Below are 13,799 nucleotides of genomic sequence, written 5' to 3'. Positions count from 1 at the left end.
TGATTTCAGTTTGCTATGACTTCATTCTTCACAACTAGTTACAGATTGTTTCATAGCATTACTGTGCGCTATTATGCATTTGCCAAGTTTTACCCCAAAGGTATTTGTATTTCAGTTCTGAGTGAAATTCTTCCTGTGCAGGAGGTGATTTGCAAGGTGCTTTGTGATATTTGGTGATAAAAGGTGCCATGTAAATTATCTATACCACCATATGGCCTCTTCATGTTCCCGAACCAAATCCACTGGGAGAAATCTCTCGGCAACATCAACGGAAGCACATCTGGTCCACCCGCAGCCCATGACAGAGTATTCTTTTGGTTTGATTAGTCCTTCTATGGAAGTTCAAACGTATTAGGCTTAAGAAGAACAAACAAAGCTTCTCAAAAATGAAAACCGCTCTACAAAGTGATTGAGATATGCCAAAAGCTGCTCTCAGTAGGGACGAGCAGAACAGATTTTGAATTATCTTGGTCAGAGCGACAATCACTTGTAAGGGCACCACTTGCAAACCGTCTGGACTTTCAGGTCAGTAGTTTGCTGCAGAACTGCTCCAGACCCTGCATATTCAAGCACAACAAGCTGGATTTTACTAAGCTCTCCTTTTCCCCTGTTGCTGACCACCGGTGTGCTGATATGAAAGTAAATGACGGCTGTTGGTGCAGCTATGTTCTGTGTTGCTTTCAAATGAGGGAAACAAGTAGTCTTACCCGTGGGATATGCTGATTGTCATGCCTGCAATGCAGGCAGAGTTTCCTTCTCCTGCTTACAGAAAAGCATGCCAAATTTGTGTCAGAGATTCTTTCCATTGCAGCCTCTTGCAATCTGAAAACATTTTCAAAATAAAAATGACAATGCCAGTGAGAGTGAACTTTGACAGCAGTATAATGAAATGTGTGTGAGGGAGCACTCAATCTGCAGGCTTTGAAAGAAAATCTAATTCCACCTCCAGTCCTGCAAGATGTGGTATTGGACCAAGGACTTTCAGTACAAGTAGCAACAGCGTACAGTCTAATTCATGCATGGTGAGAATAATCCCTTCTGGTGCATGCAATATTGATACTCCAGGGTTTTCTCCATCTGTTGTCACGTATGCTTAAAGTGTAACCTCTCTGAGGCAGGCAGTCACTTTATTGTTTCATGCATTTACTGTGCCTAGCACAGTCAGACACTGTCAGGGGGATATAATCACTATTGTAGTACAAATAACACTTTTTTTTTTCCCTCTTGGAGAAGTCACAGGAACGAAGGAATAATAATGTCACTCCGAGGTGTATAAACTCCTTCCTAAAAATAGATGTATTTTTTATAACTGAACGCAGGTATAAAAGTTACCTTATTCCTTTACTTTAATGAAGGTCCAGATTTTCACATAATATAACTTGTGGAAATCTACTGACAAATGTAGCAAACAGCAGCAGCAGAAGAGACTTTCTGTACTGGTAGGAAGATAAAACTAGTGATCGTGGTGCCTATGGTGAAGGTAGGAAAAGGAAACTGGGCTCCCTGATGGCTCTTGATTCTGAGGGCACGCGCCACCCGTGTGGTTGCTGAAGTGAGATCTCTCAAAACCATCACCTCTGCTCGGACAGAAGTGTCCACTTCTTTGTCCCCGAGCACTGAGAAGCTGGAGGGCATTTCTACAGCCGCGTTAGGAGGAGCATTCCCAATTGTTATCCCGCTGCAGTAAAGAAGGCGACTCACAAGATTATATCAGTGGTGGTCTATAGGGTTTCAGGTGAAATTTTTGTAAGTCAGACATATTAATGACTGGAAGGAACGAGGAAGGGCATCATGGACTTTCCATTGCTTCAAGTAAAAAATGGGTGGTTATTGGTTCTGAAGAAATTCTACAGGCTTCTATATGCAAAGAGGACTTCACGACCCTTTGTGGACCTTATGTGCTAACCATATTAAAGATTTATCAACGATTAAGAAGTAGGTGCCCAAAAGGAAGATTCTGTCTCTATGTAGCAACTTCTAGAAGAGAATTTGATCTGAGGCTGCCTTTTTTTTCTCTTGGTGTATTGAGTATCCTCAACAACTAATTCCAAGCTGTTCTTTTTTAGCTTATTAATAGGTGATAGATAAGAAATAGATGAGACTCATGTTTGCGTATTTACTTATCCTTTATTGTCCTGCTAACAACCTGCACTTAGTGAAGCGAGCAGTGAGCATTTCCCAGCAGCGTGTGCTGGAGAGTCTTGGGGTAAAAACTATGTTTTAGGAGAACCAAGTTGGAAATTTCAGTTGACCTTTAGCTTAGAACAGGCAATACAGCCGCCTCTTGGGAACAGCTGTATTTCTCAAAACTCATTCAGTTCTCTCATGCAAGCGCTTTTTAGCTGATGGTGTTTTTCTTCCATTGTAATTTTGACCATCTCAGGTAGTTAGCCAGGGATGGGTGTGATTACGGATGTGAGCGGAAGATTGCAGTGACCCATTTCACTAAGGAGAATTCCATTTCAACTTGCTCAGACCGTAAGGGATCACACAAATTTCAGAGAACTGCTAGAAAGAAGTCCCTTCTGCGAGCGGGGAAAACCAGCACTTTTCATCGAGGAAAAACAGTGAGCTGTTGTCATCCTTACAGCACCGTGAGTTTCACGTCGTTGGATCCCAGAAAATGCCCTGAATTTTCTCTTTATTGGGTTTCTCCATACTGGGTGTCTGTGGTGAGGTGCTGGCGGTGGGGGCTGCAGGGCGGCCCCTGTGAGGGGAGGCCTGTGGGGCCGGGCACAGCCAGCTCCACCAGCCCCACGCAGGCCATGGCCCAGCCCCTCGGAGAAAGCTGGCGGTGCCTCTGTGAGAGCGTATTTAAGAAAGGGCAAAACTCCATGAAAGTGGTGATGAGTGAGGAAAAAAGTGAGAAACAGCACAAGGTTGGAGAAGGTGGGGGAGGAGGAGGCGCTGCAGGTGCCGGAGCAGAGATCCGTGATGTGAAAAGGATGAGAGCCCCCTAACAGAAGCCAGCAGGTTCCCTCGCATCTCTCCAATGAAGTGATGCAAATGTCTTTCTAGAGTTTGCTGGCTGCAAGCCATGGCAAAAAACATCTCAGGTAGGGGAGAGCACATGCCTTTCTGAGGGAAATAATAATGTATGTTTTTGCCTAATCTTTTCGTTTGTGTTTTTGTATTTTAGATCTTCTGAAACAAGAAAGAAGAGAAGAGTAGTTGCTTAAAAGACAGAAAATATACAAGTATTAGTGTTTAATTCTCTAACTGGTCATTCACTTTTTGGTCCTAATGCCTAAAGCACATGACTGGAGTCTGAAGTGGTGGAAAACCTGACCATCCCCACTAGGCACTGCAACAAAACCTCTGCAGGGAGTTTTTGCAGAGGGTGAATAGCACTGCCAGTCAGGCTGCCGAGAGCAAGAGCCCAGCCGCAGACCACAGTGCGCAATGAAAAGGCAAATCATTGCCCTGTGCTAGAAGCAATGCAGGTTCCTTAGTTACAGTTTCTGGTCACTGAGCTGAGTAGAGATGGCCTTCTCAGCCTCCTTTTCTTCTGTTTGCTTTTCCAAAGGCAGCGTGATATTTAATTAGCTACAGTTTCTTTCTTTTTATAGTGAAAACAAATATTTACAATCTACTTTGTGCAGTACAACATGTTATGTCTGTTGCAGCCTTACAGAATGTCAGCTCAAATGGATCTTTAAAATTTGCACAACTGGAATTTGTTTTTCTATGGTTTCTCTGGACGACTGGTACTCTCTTGCACACACCTACAAACACACATACACACACACAGAGGCATATCGATGTTTTCTGCTGTGCTTAAAACTGATTGAAAATACAGATGTTTTGGGTTTTTTTTTTTTTTGTATTTGTGACATGTACTTTGCTGCTTTCCTTTAAGCAGCTTAAAATCCTGCCTGGAAGGGCAGGTAACCTATGCTGGCGGCATCCTGGGCAAAAAGAGCAAGTCTGCTAATGGTGTCACGGTGGGATGACTGGGACTGCCGAGCAGCATGTCTTCCTGGAAAATGCGCTCGGACACTTGACCGTTATATGGAAGCCATTTAGTGCTTATATAGAAGTAATCTCTTCTATAGAATTCCTCAAAATTCTAACAAGATCACTGAAATATCTTCCTACTCTAGGTTCACTTCCCTCTTCCCCCATTTTGGGTTGAGGGAAAGAGTTTGTGAGGCTATAGAAACTGTTCTGTGTGATGTGAGTGAAAGGGGACTGGTACAAGTTTTGCAAGGAGTTCGCTGAGCGCTGCTTAGATGAGGGGGGACCATGAGCAGTCCACAGCAAAAACTGGCCAGAGCCAAGACACAGGCGCCGACCAGTCCTATCTGTTAAGGAAATTATCTGTGTTTTCTAATGCCAGAGGTTTTCTTTCACTCAGATAACTTTAAGTGCTTGGTCAGTATGCAAGATGGATAGGCAGAGGTGATACCTTGTGTTAGACCAGTTCCTTGGAAGAAGGTGGTTTTGGGCCCAGAAAAACCATTAAGCACCATGTGTCTTGAAAACTTGTGGTTTGTTTTTTTTTCCAGCTGTATTTTCTGGTTTGATGAAAGAAGTCAGCTCTGCTGGTCAGCAACCCCAGGATGTGACGCAGCATGCCTCGGAGTTATGTCCGAAGCCTTTGCCACCTCCCTCGCTTGCCCCCAACTCTGGGCTTTGGGGCAAAAACTTTGGAGCATCACAGCAGGTAAAAGGAGAGGTGTCACACAAAGAGGTTTCAGGGAATTTCTTCCATTCTGCAGCTTCTGCAGAACTTAACACTGAGGGTGGTCCCTGAGGGGTCTGTTGGGCGGCCTAGAGGTGGGGCAGACTGTGCTACCTCCAGCTTGCTTCAGAAAGGCTGCTCCAACTCACAGGCTCTTTGTGAGTAAGCAGGGTTTGGCTATCTGCCTCTTCCCTGAGCGTGTCAGGAAAACTGCCTATGGGCTGCATGGCCCAACCAACCAACTTTAAGCATGGTAGTGTTTTATAACCCAAAGTACTGCAACAAATAAGATGCTTTCTTACCTTGCAAATCTTCCTGCTTATTTATTTACTTGCTTCTTTCCTGTCTGCAGTTAGAATATTAAAATCAGTGTTGTTATTCACCTGAGTATATCCTGTTTGACACAAACGGGGATTGCAGAATCAGGTCCTCATCTGAATTATTTAGAATATAAATTTGTATAAATCTGGAACTAAATCAATTACAGTCACTGGAGATGAACCAGAATCCTTTCTGTGTTTCAATATAAACAGAGTAAGAGCTCTCTTTTTTAATTAGACTTTATAGCACCAACTTGTACCCTTGGCAATTTAACTGAACTTAACCAAACCGAGATCTCATCAGGTTTTAAACGTGTGATTAGAGCATTATTAAAATAAGCCATCAAACAGCCCTGAAAACACAATCCTATGTACCCCAGTACCCGGGGTTCATAAAGATGTATAATCCCCAAATGCCTGAGCACAAATTAGTCTGGGTTGGATGGATGAGTAGAGAAAAGGTTGTCCTGTGGTAATACACAGTCACAAAAAATTGTCCTCTAAACATTCTGGGTTTAGTCTGCAGCTGGCAGTTCATCTTCATCTGCAGCCTACCCGTTCTCACCAGGCTTCTGATCAGTCAGGGGCATTGTGTAACTGCGTCACGTAGCCTGGGGCTTTTTCTCATGCCTCTGCAGGATAGACCAGTCTGATTGCAACTTGTAAATTCACAACTTAGGCAAATTATTATGTAACTGCAGCAAGATGTCTAATCTCCCTTTGCCCAAAGCTGTCACACATGGCTGGATTCTTGGTGAGTGCAAAGCAGTTAAGTTGAAGGCAGTGGAAATTATGCTGCTCTGAGAATCCAGGCCACAATGTATATGGAAATTGTAAAGCTTCTGCTCTGGTTTCTGGTATTTTCTAGTGTTTGAGTGTTTTCTTCTCACTTATGCCTCTGTAGTTCTGATTTCTGTTGTCTGCGAGAGAACAGGACTGAGCTTTTCTATCAGCTCGCATACATATATATATTTTAAAAAGTAACCCTTGCTCTCTGCAGCAGGAAACCAAGGAAAGGTGCAAGAATCCATTTGTTTTTTGGATAGATGGTGCACCTGAAGAAAGCAATGTGGACAGGGCTCTGGACACTGCTGAGACTGTTCTGGTTTATCGAGAGGCCTCTGGTGGTTCCTGGAGCGTGAGGAGGTGAGTGTGCTCCAGTGTCCCGCCTTGGTCATGCCATTGTTGTTGCGACAGTGAGCCCTTGCAAACGTTGCTGCCTCAAAGGCCCTGGTGCGTTCAGAGACTGCAGTGCTGGTGTTCTCACTCTCAAACGTTCAGTGAACTGAGTGGGGCCGAATGATTTTTCCCACCTCCACTACAGCTCTGGCGGAGCCAAGAGCAGAATGTGCTGCCTGCAGCCATGAGAGTCTGCAGCACCCTGAGTTCAGGGCAGCAGCAAGCTGAAAGGCCAGCGGGTGGCCTGGCTGCCTGAGGGAGTTCCTGAGTACACAGAAGTATTTTGAGCAGAAATGGGATGAAGGAATCGAGGTTGCAATACAGATGTGTCAAAAAGAATCTAAACAAGGCTGAATGTGCTGAAGAGGTTAAAAATAGCATTCATCTGTGCTGGTAGTATCTTATTTTGTAACTCTTAGAGGAGATAATTCAGTGAGCAGAATTGCAGCAGTTAAATGGATGACAAGCGTTAACATTTTTAAGGCCTTAGATTCTGCTTTCATCCTTCCGACCTGTTAGAACGACAGTACCTTTTCAGCTACCAAGCTGTAGCCCGCAGCAGGTCTGTGCTATCATCTTTGTTGATCCTTCTAGAAATAAAAAAAGGATTTTATATAATATGTAAATAAACAAACTTTCTCTTGTGCTATAGATGATGCTGTATCTTGAGCTCTTACTAAAACGCTATTGAATAGTGAACGTTGCATGTTTTTATATATATACTTACTATCCATTCTCATTTAATTGTGACTACTAAATATCTGTCTAGAATAGAAGGGATGTTTATTTCAACATTGTGAAAATTCTGCAGGTGCTGTGCTAATTTTTAGAGAAATCAACACGCAGCCTTTTATTAAATAATAATATTGTATTTCCCTTAGTATTTCAGGAAACCCTTCCCATGTTAAGTTACACGCGTTCTTTTTCACAAATGGCTGTATGAGAAAAGCAGTGTAATTTGGGGTGACATCGCAAACGCGCCTGTGTGAAACCAGCAGACGGCGGCCCTTGCTCCCACCAGGGGGCAGGGCGAGACAAAAATTAAGGAGCATTGAGGGGAAAAAACCCAACAGCCCTGCTTTTATTCCCCCCCTCACACCCCCCTTTCAATTGCTGCACGAGCACAATCTCTGCAGCTGTACCACCACCTCAGAGAAGGCCAGTCTTCTGGTTTTTTGGGAGGGAGTTACGTAAAAAATGCTTGGCTTCTGCTTCAGTGAATGGATATATTGCTGCCTCTGAGATGCTGGATGTCCTCACAAACAGAAGTCCTGTGAGCTATTTGCAGAAGCATTTTTAAACTATATAAAGCTATATAATAAATCTGTATGTCTCCTATCTTGTAAAAAGCGGTGCTGTTTTAAAGCCCCTCTGCAGCTTTTTCGCTATTATTTTTCTTAAACACAGTTTGAAGATAATCCTAGACACTGCAATTCAAGACTCTAGCGTTACATTGTTCTTTGTAAAAACAACGGAGCAGGAGCCTGAGGCTTATGCCGTGCCCAATTACAGCAGAACTCTGACGTCTTAAGTGTTTCTTGTCTCTAGGAATAATGCAGAAAGCAGCCTACTTTCTAAGATATTGCAGTGACCCACTTGTGCAATGATGGAAGGGGACCACTAACTGAAGCCTGTTCAGCCCAACCATAAGTCAAATAGCTGCGAGGAGCAAAAACTATCGCAAAAACTAGGTTTGCTCATGAAAGTGGATGTGCTTGTAAGGAATGCTGTTCATAATTAATTATAGCCTAATCCCAGATGATTTGATTACTCATCTCTGAGCAAGCAGATCGTGAAAGACTTTTTAGTAATTACACCACAGAATTTAATATCTGTAAAAGGAGAGGAATCATCTGAGAATAGAAAAGTATCAGCTAGTTCCCAGGCCACTCCAAACCTACAGCTGAGGTGCGAAGCCTGTAGCTGTTACCTGTGGGTTTCTCACAGCCGTGATTTTACATGTATGCTACGAGAGGTACAAATCACCAGGCACCAGAAACCATGGTAAGAGTAACAGGGTTTTCATTCATCATAGCTTTGTATAGGAATGCTCTGGCAGGGAAAAAGCAGCTTGAGATTGACAGTAGACTTAGCTTTGCTGGAGGATCTCCCAGGCTTGAGGTATGTGCCTCAGCAGTTACCAGCAAAGCAAGGCCTCCCTCGCTTAAGAGAAAGAGGCTTTTTTTATGACTTGCAATTAAAGCCTCTGCTAACCTGATCTAATCTCTACTAATCTCTGGAGATTGTGTTTTTCATTTAAACTTTATGCTTCGGTATTGCATTTGGCTTGAGAGATCGGTTATCCAGGTAGGTCAACTGGGTCAAACAGCTAGTTCGAATAAATACAAACAGATGCAGAAGGTGTGAATGCTGGGAGGTGTAAATAACTGCACGGAGGCCTGGCATATACTGTTTCTAACCCACCACTTCTGAATCAAAACTGTGAATCTCAGCATGGTCCTCTGCACTGTCAAAGCTTAAACCATGGCTTTTGGGTGGAGGTGGGTTGTACTGGAGGGTGCATTTACAGGAAGAGAACGCAGCGCAGGGGTCGAGTAGCAGCTCCGTCGCAATGGCATCACTGTGATCATCTGCCAGTTCTCTTCCAAAGCAGTCAGAGACTTCAAGTATGTTTCTTGTATATCCTTGGGATTTCTTTCTCATTTCAAAAATCAGAATAATAGGGATAAAAATTAAAAGTCCAGAGTCTGGAATGCTTCAGAGCCTCTTTGTGTTAGAAACGATGCTGTTGGCTTTTACATGGACGCGTCGTAGACTCACAGGCTCGTGCAGGTTGGACCTGCACATAGGCTGGCCATGCAGCGTGCATGTTGGGACCCAGGATCCAGTCCAACCCGCTTCTAAGAGCAGGGCCCGCACTGCGTTCAAAGTAGGTTTCTCAGGGTTTTGAAAACCTCCGAGTGTGGAGACTTCTGGGCAACCGTTTCACTGCTTCAGAGTCCCGTCACTGTCAAAAACTATTTTCCTAATGTCAAGTCAGAACCTCCCATTTTAGTTCAAGTCTGTTGTCCCTCATCCTCCTGCCAGGAATCTCTGTAAAAAGCTTTATCTTCCCAAGAACCTCATTGCAGGTCTTGAAAGGCTCTATTAAGTCGCCCTAAACCTTCTGTATCGGTGCTGTGGAGGTGGGTGGTTGTGGCCCTATGTTTTCACTGTGTCTATGACACTTACATAACTGTGATACCATCTTTAGTCATTTTCTATACGTGTAGATGGAATCCAAGATACTCTTAAAGGTTATGGATCAGATTACAGTAACTTCCCCTTAAATAGACACAAACAGATATATTTTAATATAACTATACAGTGTATCTATATGTATAACATACAGGCATATATTACTATATTAATATATAAAATTATATTTTAAGCAAGATAGAAACTTAATTTATATATCTATAAATTATATATAGTTTAATATAATTTTATTTCTAACATCTGTCAAGTGCTTTAAGCAATTTTTGTACTACTATGCTAAAACCTCAGAAATCTCACGTCTTTAAGTGCAGGGAAGTAGTAACGTATCAAACAGCTCTGCTCTGGTGGGACTAGAATTGACAATTTGCGGGCCCTATGAATAGAGTGAGAATGAAATATTTTACTGTTATTACTGGCCTCGTTCATTCCAACATCATCACTCAGCCCCCCAAAAAAGAGAATAAAAACATTTATTAAGATTCTTTTTAGTTCCCTTCGTTTCTGCTTACAGTTCTCTTTGTTTCATGTTTTAAGCTTTCCCCACTGGCTCCTGGAGTTAAAAGCTTAACAGTTTGCTGCTGCTGCAGCAACTTAAAGGGGCCGAAATGAAGGGGTGGTGGGGGAGTCTCTGAGTACTTTATTTCAAAGGGAATGAGTTAGCAAGGAACAGATGAACGTCTGTGTAAGGCAAACTGAAAAGAGTACTAAAGGGAAAAACTTCCCCATACTAGGCACATTAGTATGCACTAACTTCCAGAGGTATAAATATCCACACAAAGTGGAAGCCAGAAACAATGCTTTAACTAATTCTTTCCTCAGTAGAACAGTTCAGAAAGTGGCTTTGTGTGGGGGAGTTTCACAGTTGGCTGAAACACAAAAGTCAGAAAGTTTTCAGCTAAACACATTTGGCAGAAATCGGATATTTTTTTAAAGCAGCTGCAGAGGCAGTTCTGTTTCGCCGGTGGCATATGTCTCGTTTTCCTCCCCGGGGCTGTCCGAGGCGTGGTGCTCTTGCAGTGCTAGCACAGTGGGGCTGCTCGGGACGCTCAGTAAGCGGTGGAGGCCGCCCGTATGTCTAATTGGTCTGTATTTCCACATCAGATGCTAAGTTAAACCGGGTAGTATATGAACTCAGACGTACTTACGTACAGGGCAAATACAGTTCTGTGTGTGACAGCGAAATATATTAATATGACTAACGCATGCTTAAATAATAAAAGTCCAAACTCTGAATTAAAAAGCTAAAATCAGGCTCAGGTTAGTGAAATAAATCTGTGGGGTTCCCCTGGATGTAACCGAGGTCAGAACCTGCCTCAGATTCAGTGGTAAATAAAAATCAAGAGAATACGGAAAGTATGCACGCTGTTGTCATAATTGCATGTATTTCTTGAAGGTGCGTACTTCAGTGACCAGACCTGCATTTTATCCTTCTGGAAACTTTTTTTTTTAAAGGTAATATCTTGGTTTTAAGTTAATATCAGAATATTAAGCTATTTAAGCTTGCTAGCTAATAATCAGGTGTTCAGAAAGTTAAAACAAGACCATCTATTTTTAATAACAGTCTGTAATCTCTGATGAATCAAATGTCATGATCTTAAATTCCGCATGTGATTCTGCAAATTCTTTATCTCACTGTACCTTATAAGATAATTGTTACAGACACTAAACGGATGTCTCTCAGGAACACTCAGTTAATAACTTTAAGTAAATGAAAGGACTGTCTTTCCACTGAAAACTGCCAGAAGGAAGCCAGCATAGATTTGATCATTTGATGTACGCAGTATAGTAGAGTTGAATTTCTTATTTTTCTTCCCTTTTTACTGTTTCTTAACCCACATATTCTTGATTTTTTTTAAAATGTCTAGACCCTATTTTATAAAATAATTTCTTACTCTGTTGTTAATTCAGCATGATTGACAGGAGACCGTAGGGGCTGAAGGTCAAAGTACGTAACTACAGGGACAGGAAGAGCAGGGTAGGTTTAATACATGTTGTTGTGAGTTGCTGTTCCCAGTGAGCAGATTCCGATGGGGTATCTGGTTGGTGTCGGGAGTTAAGGAACAATTCTGCTGCTCTGCACCTTTTTTGGTCTAATGTGGCTATTACCAGGAATGAAAGAGGTGGCAGGTGCTGAGTCCACCTCTTTGCACAGGGGGAGCTGCAAAAATATGATCTAACCCCACCTGTGTTGCCTGGATGCAATTGATTAGTGTGTGATGGATGCAATTTACATTTTTTTTCTAAAGTGAGATATACGGAGGAATTTTGAGTCAGGTAAGATACTTTGCAGCAAATGGCAACTTGTAGGAAAAAAATAAAATAGTGAAGTGAAGAAAAGAGAATCTGAGAAGAACAATATAAAACTTCTCCTTCGTTTAATTGTGATTATGACAGTGAATTCAAAGTTTCTTCAAAGCCTTTCTTATAGGTACTGCTTTTTCATCTGAGAATCTCAGGAGAGCTAGAAACATTAATTAATTAACCTTCTTCACCATTCTGTGAAAGAAGATTGGTAATTATTATGAGACACTTGGAGTAGTAAGACAAGGCACAGAGAAGTAGAGTAGTATATGTAATGTTAAATACTTTGGCAGTACCTGAAGTGGTTACAGTGTGAATTCTGACAGGTAGAGTAGGGATCTGAGAACAAGCTAAAAAAAAAATAGCCACCTTCAGGATATCTTAGACTGAGAACAGAGAATAATTTTCTAATCTTGATACTCTTTTCTTCCAACTATTGGACCTAAAAGCTGTCAAACATTAGTTGAAGAGCAATCTGGATTTCAGTACCTACAGGTGTAAATACAAATATCTCTTATGATGAATTAGCTTCTATTTGGTATTTTTCTAAAGCTCTTTGGATCAAAAAATTCCAAGAAAATCTTGGCCTCTTAAATATTTTTCTGACATTTATAGTACAGAGAGAAGCCTTAAACAATGAGTACAGCTAATGGCTTATGTACTACTAGGCAATCTTTTCTTAAAGAGGTCTTTGCTTTAGAGCAGTGTCTTGAGGATGCCTAAGTCATTATTTTTAATGCTAATGTTGATGCTACTCTGAACTGTACGTGAGAGCAGTATTTTGGATCATAAACAAAGAGATTTACATGTAAAAGATGATGTGGAATCTGATGTATCTTAGTGAAGAAAAATCTCTTGGCCAGCACTCAGTGCTTATGTGAGGAGAGACCAGATCCGACAGGAGCACGGAGGGGGAAAGGAGCTCCAAAAATACCTGTAATGCAGCTAAGAATAATTATTTAAATGTATTGCTCTGTTCAGTGGCAACTATTGTTACACTGAAAAGAAAAAAAACAAAGCAGCGGTTACAGTTATTTCTCCTTTGTTGGGTTTTGATGTGATGGTTTGACTCGCTTCCTCTGTCCCCCAAGCTGCGGGCAGGTTGTACAAGCCCAGCCAAAGGAGACGAAAGGCAATCCCTGTTTATCCCCATATCTGTAGACTGATCTTGGAGTAAGGAGACTCCTGTAACTTGGGACTAGCCATCTGCAGCTTCAGTGGACAATGAAAACGATACCAGCTTGCAGTTTGCAGGGAGGGCCTAAAGCCACAGTATTCCTGCGGCCAGGAGGAGAAAGAGGGAGTGCTGGACCCCTCCAGTATACATGTACCCCCATTAATTTTGGGATCATGAGGGAAACGGGTTCGGTAGATTTCCAGATTATCTTTACTAGGCCCACACGTGGAGCATTATCTTTCCATTGCTGAAAGACAAGTGGCTGGAAGTTCGCTGCTTTCCCCTGTGTGCAGATTTGCACTTGGCTAGGCTTCGCCACATTCAGTTCCTCCCTTCATGGTCTGATGAGGCTGTTTCAGAGCCCTTCAGCTTTAATTTCACATGTATTTACTTTTTTCTCCTCATCAAGGTGCGAATCAGAACACTCTTCATTAAATATCTTATACAGATGATTAGCTCCAGCCCTGATGACTAAGGGAGAATTCTTCCTTGGGTGAAAAAAGTGCAGTGTAGATGCAATGTACTCGTTCCTCAGGGCAAATGGGAATGCAGGATGTGAAGATAATCTATAGATAGATACATACATATTGCGGAGTAGGAATCCCCTTCAATTTTTTTCCCCTGCATCTTTCATTTCTTTTATAACTTTAGTTGTGTGTGTAAAGTATTTTATAAAATAAATATACTTAATGTTGGTTTAACCTAGAAAATGGAGGGGAATAAATAAAAGACATAAATCTACCAGAAAGGCTATAGATATCTTCTTGGCTTGCAGATATCTTCTTCAGCGCTGTTTCCATGGAAATTATTTATAGTGCCTGGAGGGAGTGAAGTGCAGGTCACAGATCTGCAGAGCTACAGTAGGCTCTCAGCCCGGTTAGGCAGAATCTGACAACAACAAATGGGACTGTCTTTGAAT

The 13,799-nt window shown here is 42.1% G+C and overlaps 1 protein-coding gene across 17 annotated transcripts in view; it reads left to right on the top strand.

Annotated features, from left to right (window-relative positions):
* The window catches only part of PLPPR5 (phospholipid phosphatase related 5), a 264,334-nt gene that overhangs the window by 38,476 nt on the left and 212,059 nt on the right, over positions 1–13,799 (top strand). For 15 of the 17 annotated variants that reach the window (XR_012661318.1, XR_012661317.1, XR_012661321.1 and 12 more), the window contains 2 exons: positions 4,509–4,666; positions 6,005–6,154. The exons of 1 other annotated variant lie outside the window; for it this stretch is intronic. The gene's annotated coding sequence lies outside the window, so the exon portion shown is untranslated. The remainder of the gene's footprint in view (positions 1–4,508; positions 4,667–6,004; positions 6,155–13,799) is intronic. One more of the 17 variants, XR_012661320.1, reaches the window with a different exon arrangement.

The sequence above is a fragment of the Phalacrocorax aristotelis genome, chromosome 6 (assembly GCF_949628215.1).
Source record: "Phalacrocorax aristotelis chromosome 6, bGulAri2.1, whole genome shotgun sequence".
Classification (NCBI taxonomy): Eukaryota; Metazoa; Chordata; class Aves; order Suliformes; family Phalacrocoracidae; genus Phalacrocorax; species Phalacrocorax aristotelis.
Note: the sequence above shows the minus strand (reverse complement) of the source record. Positions and strands in the feature narration are given on the sequence as shown.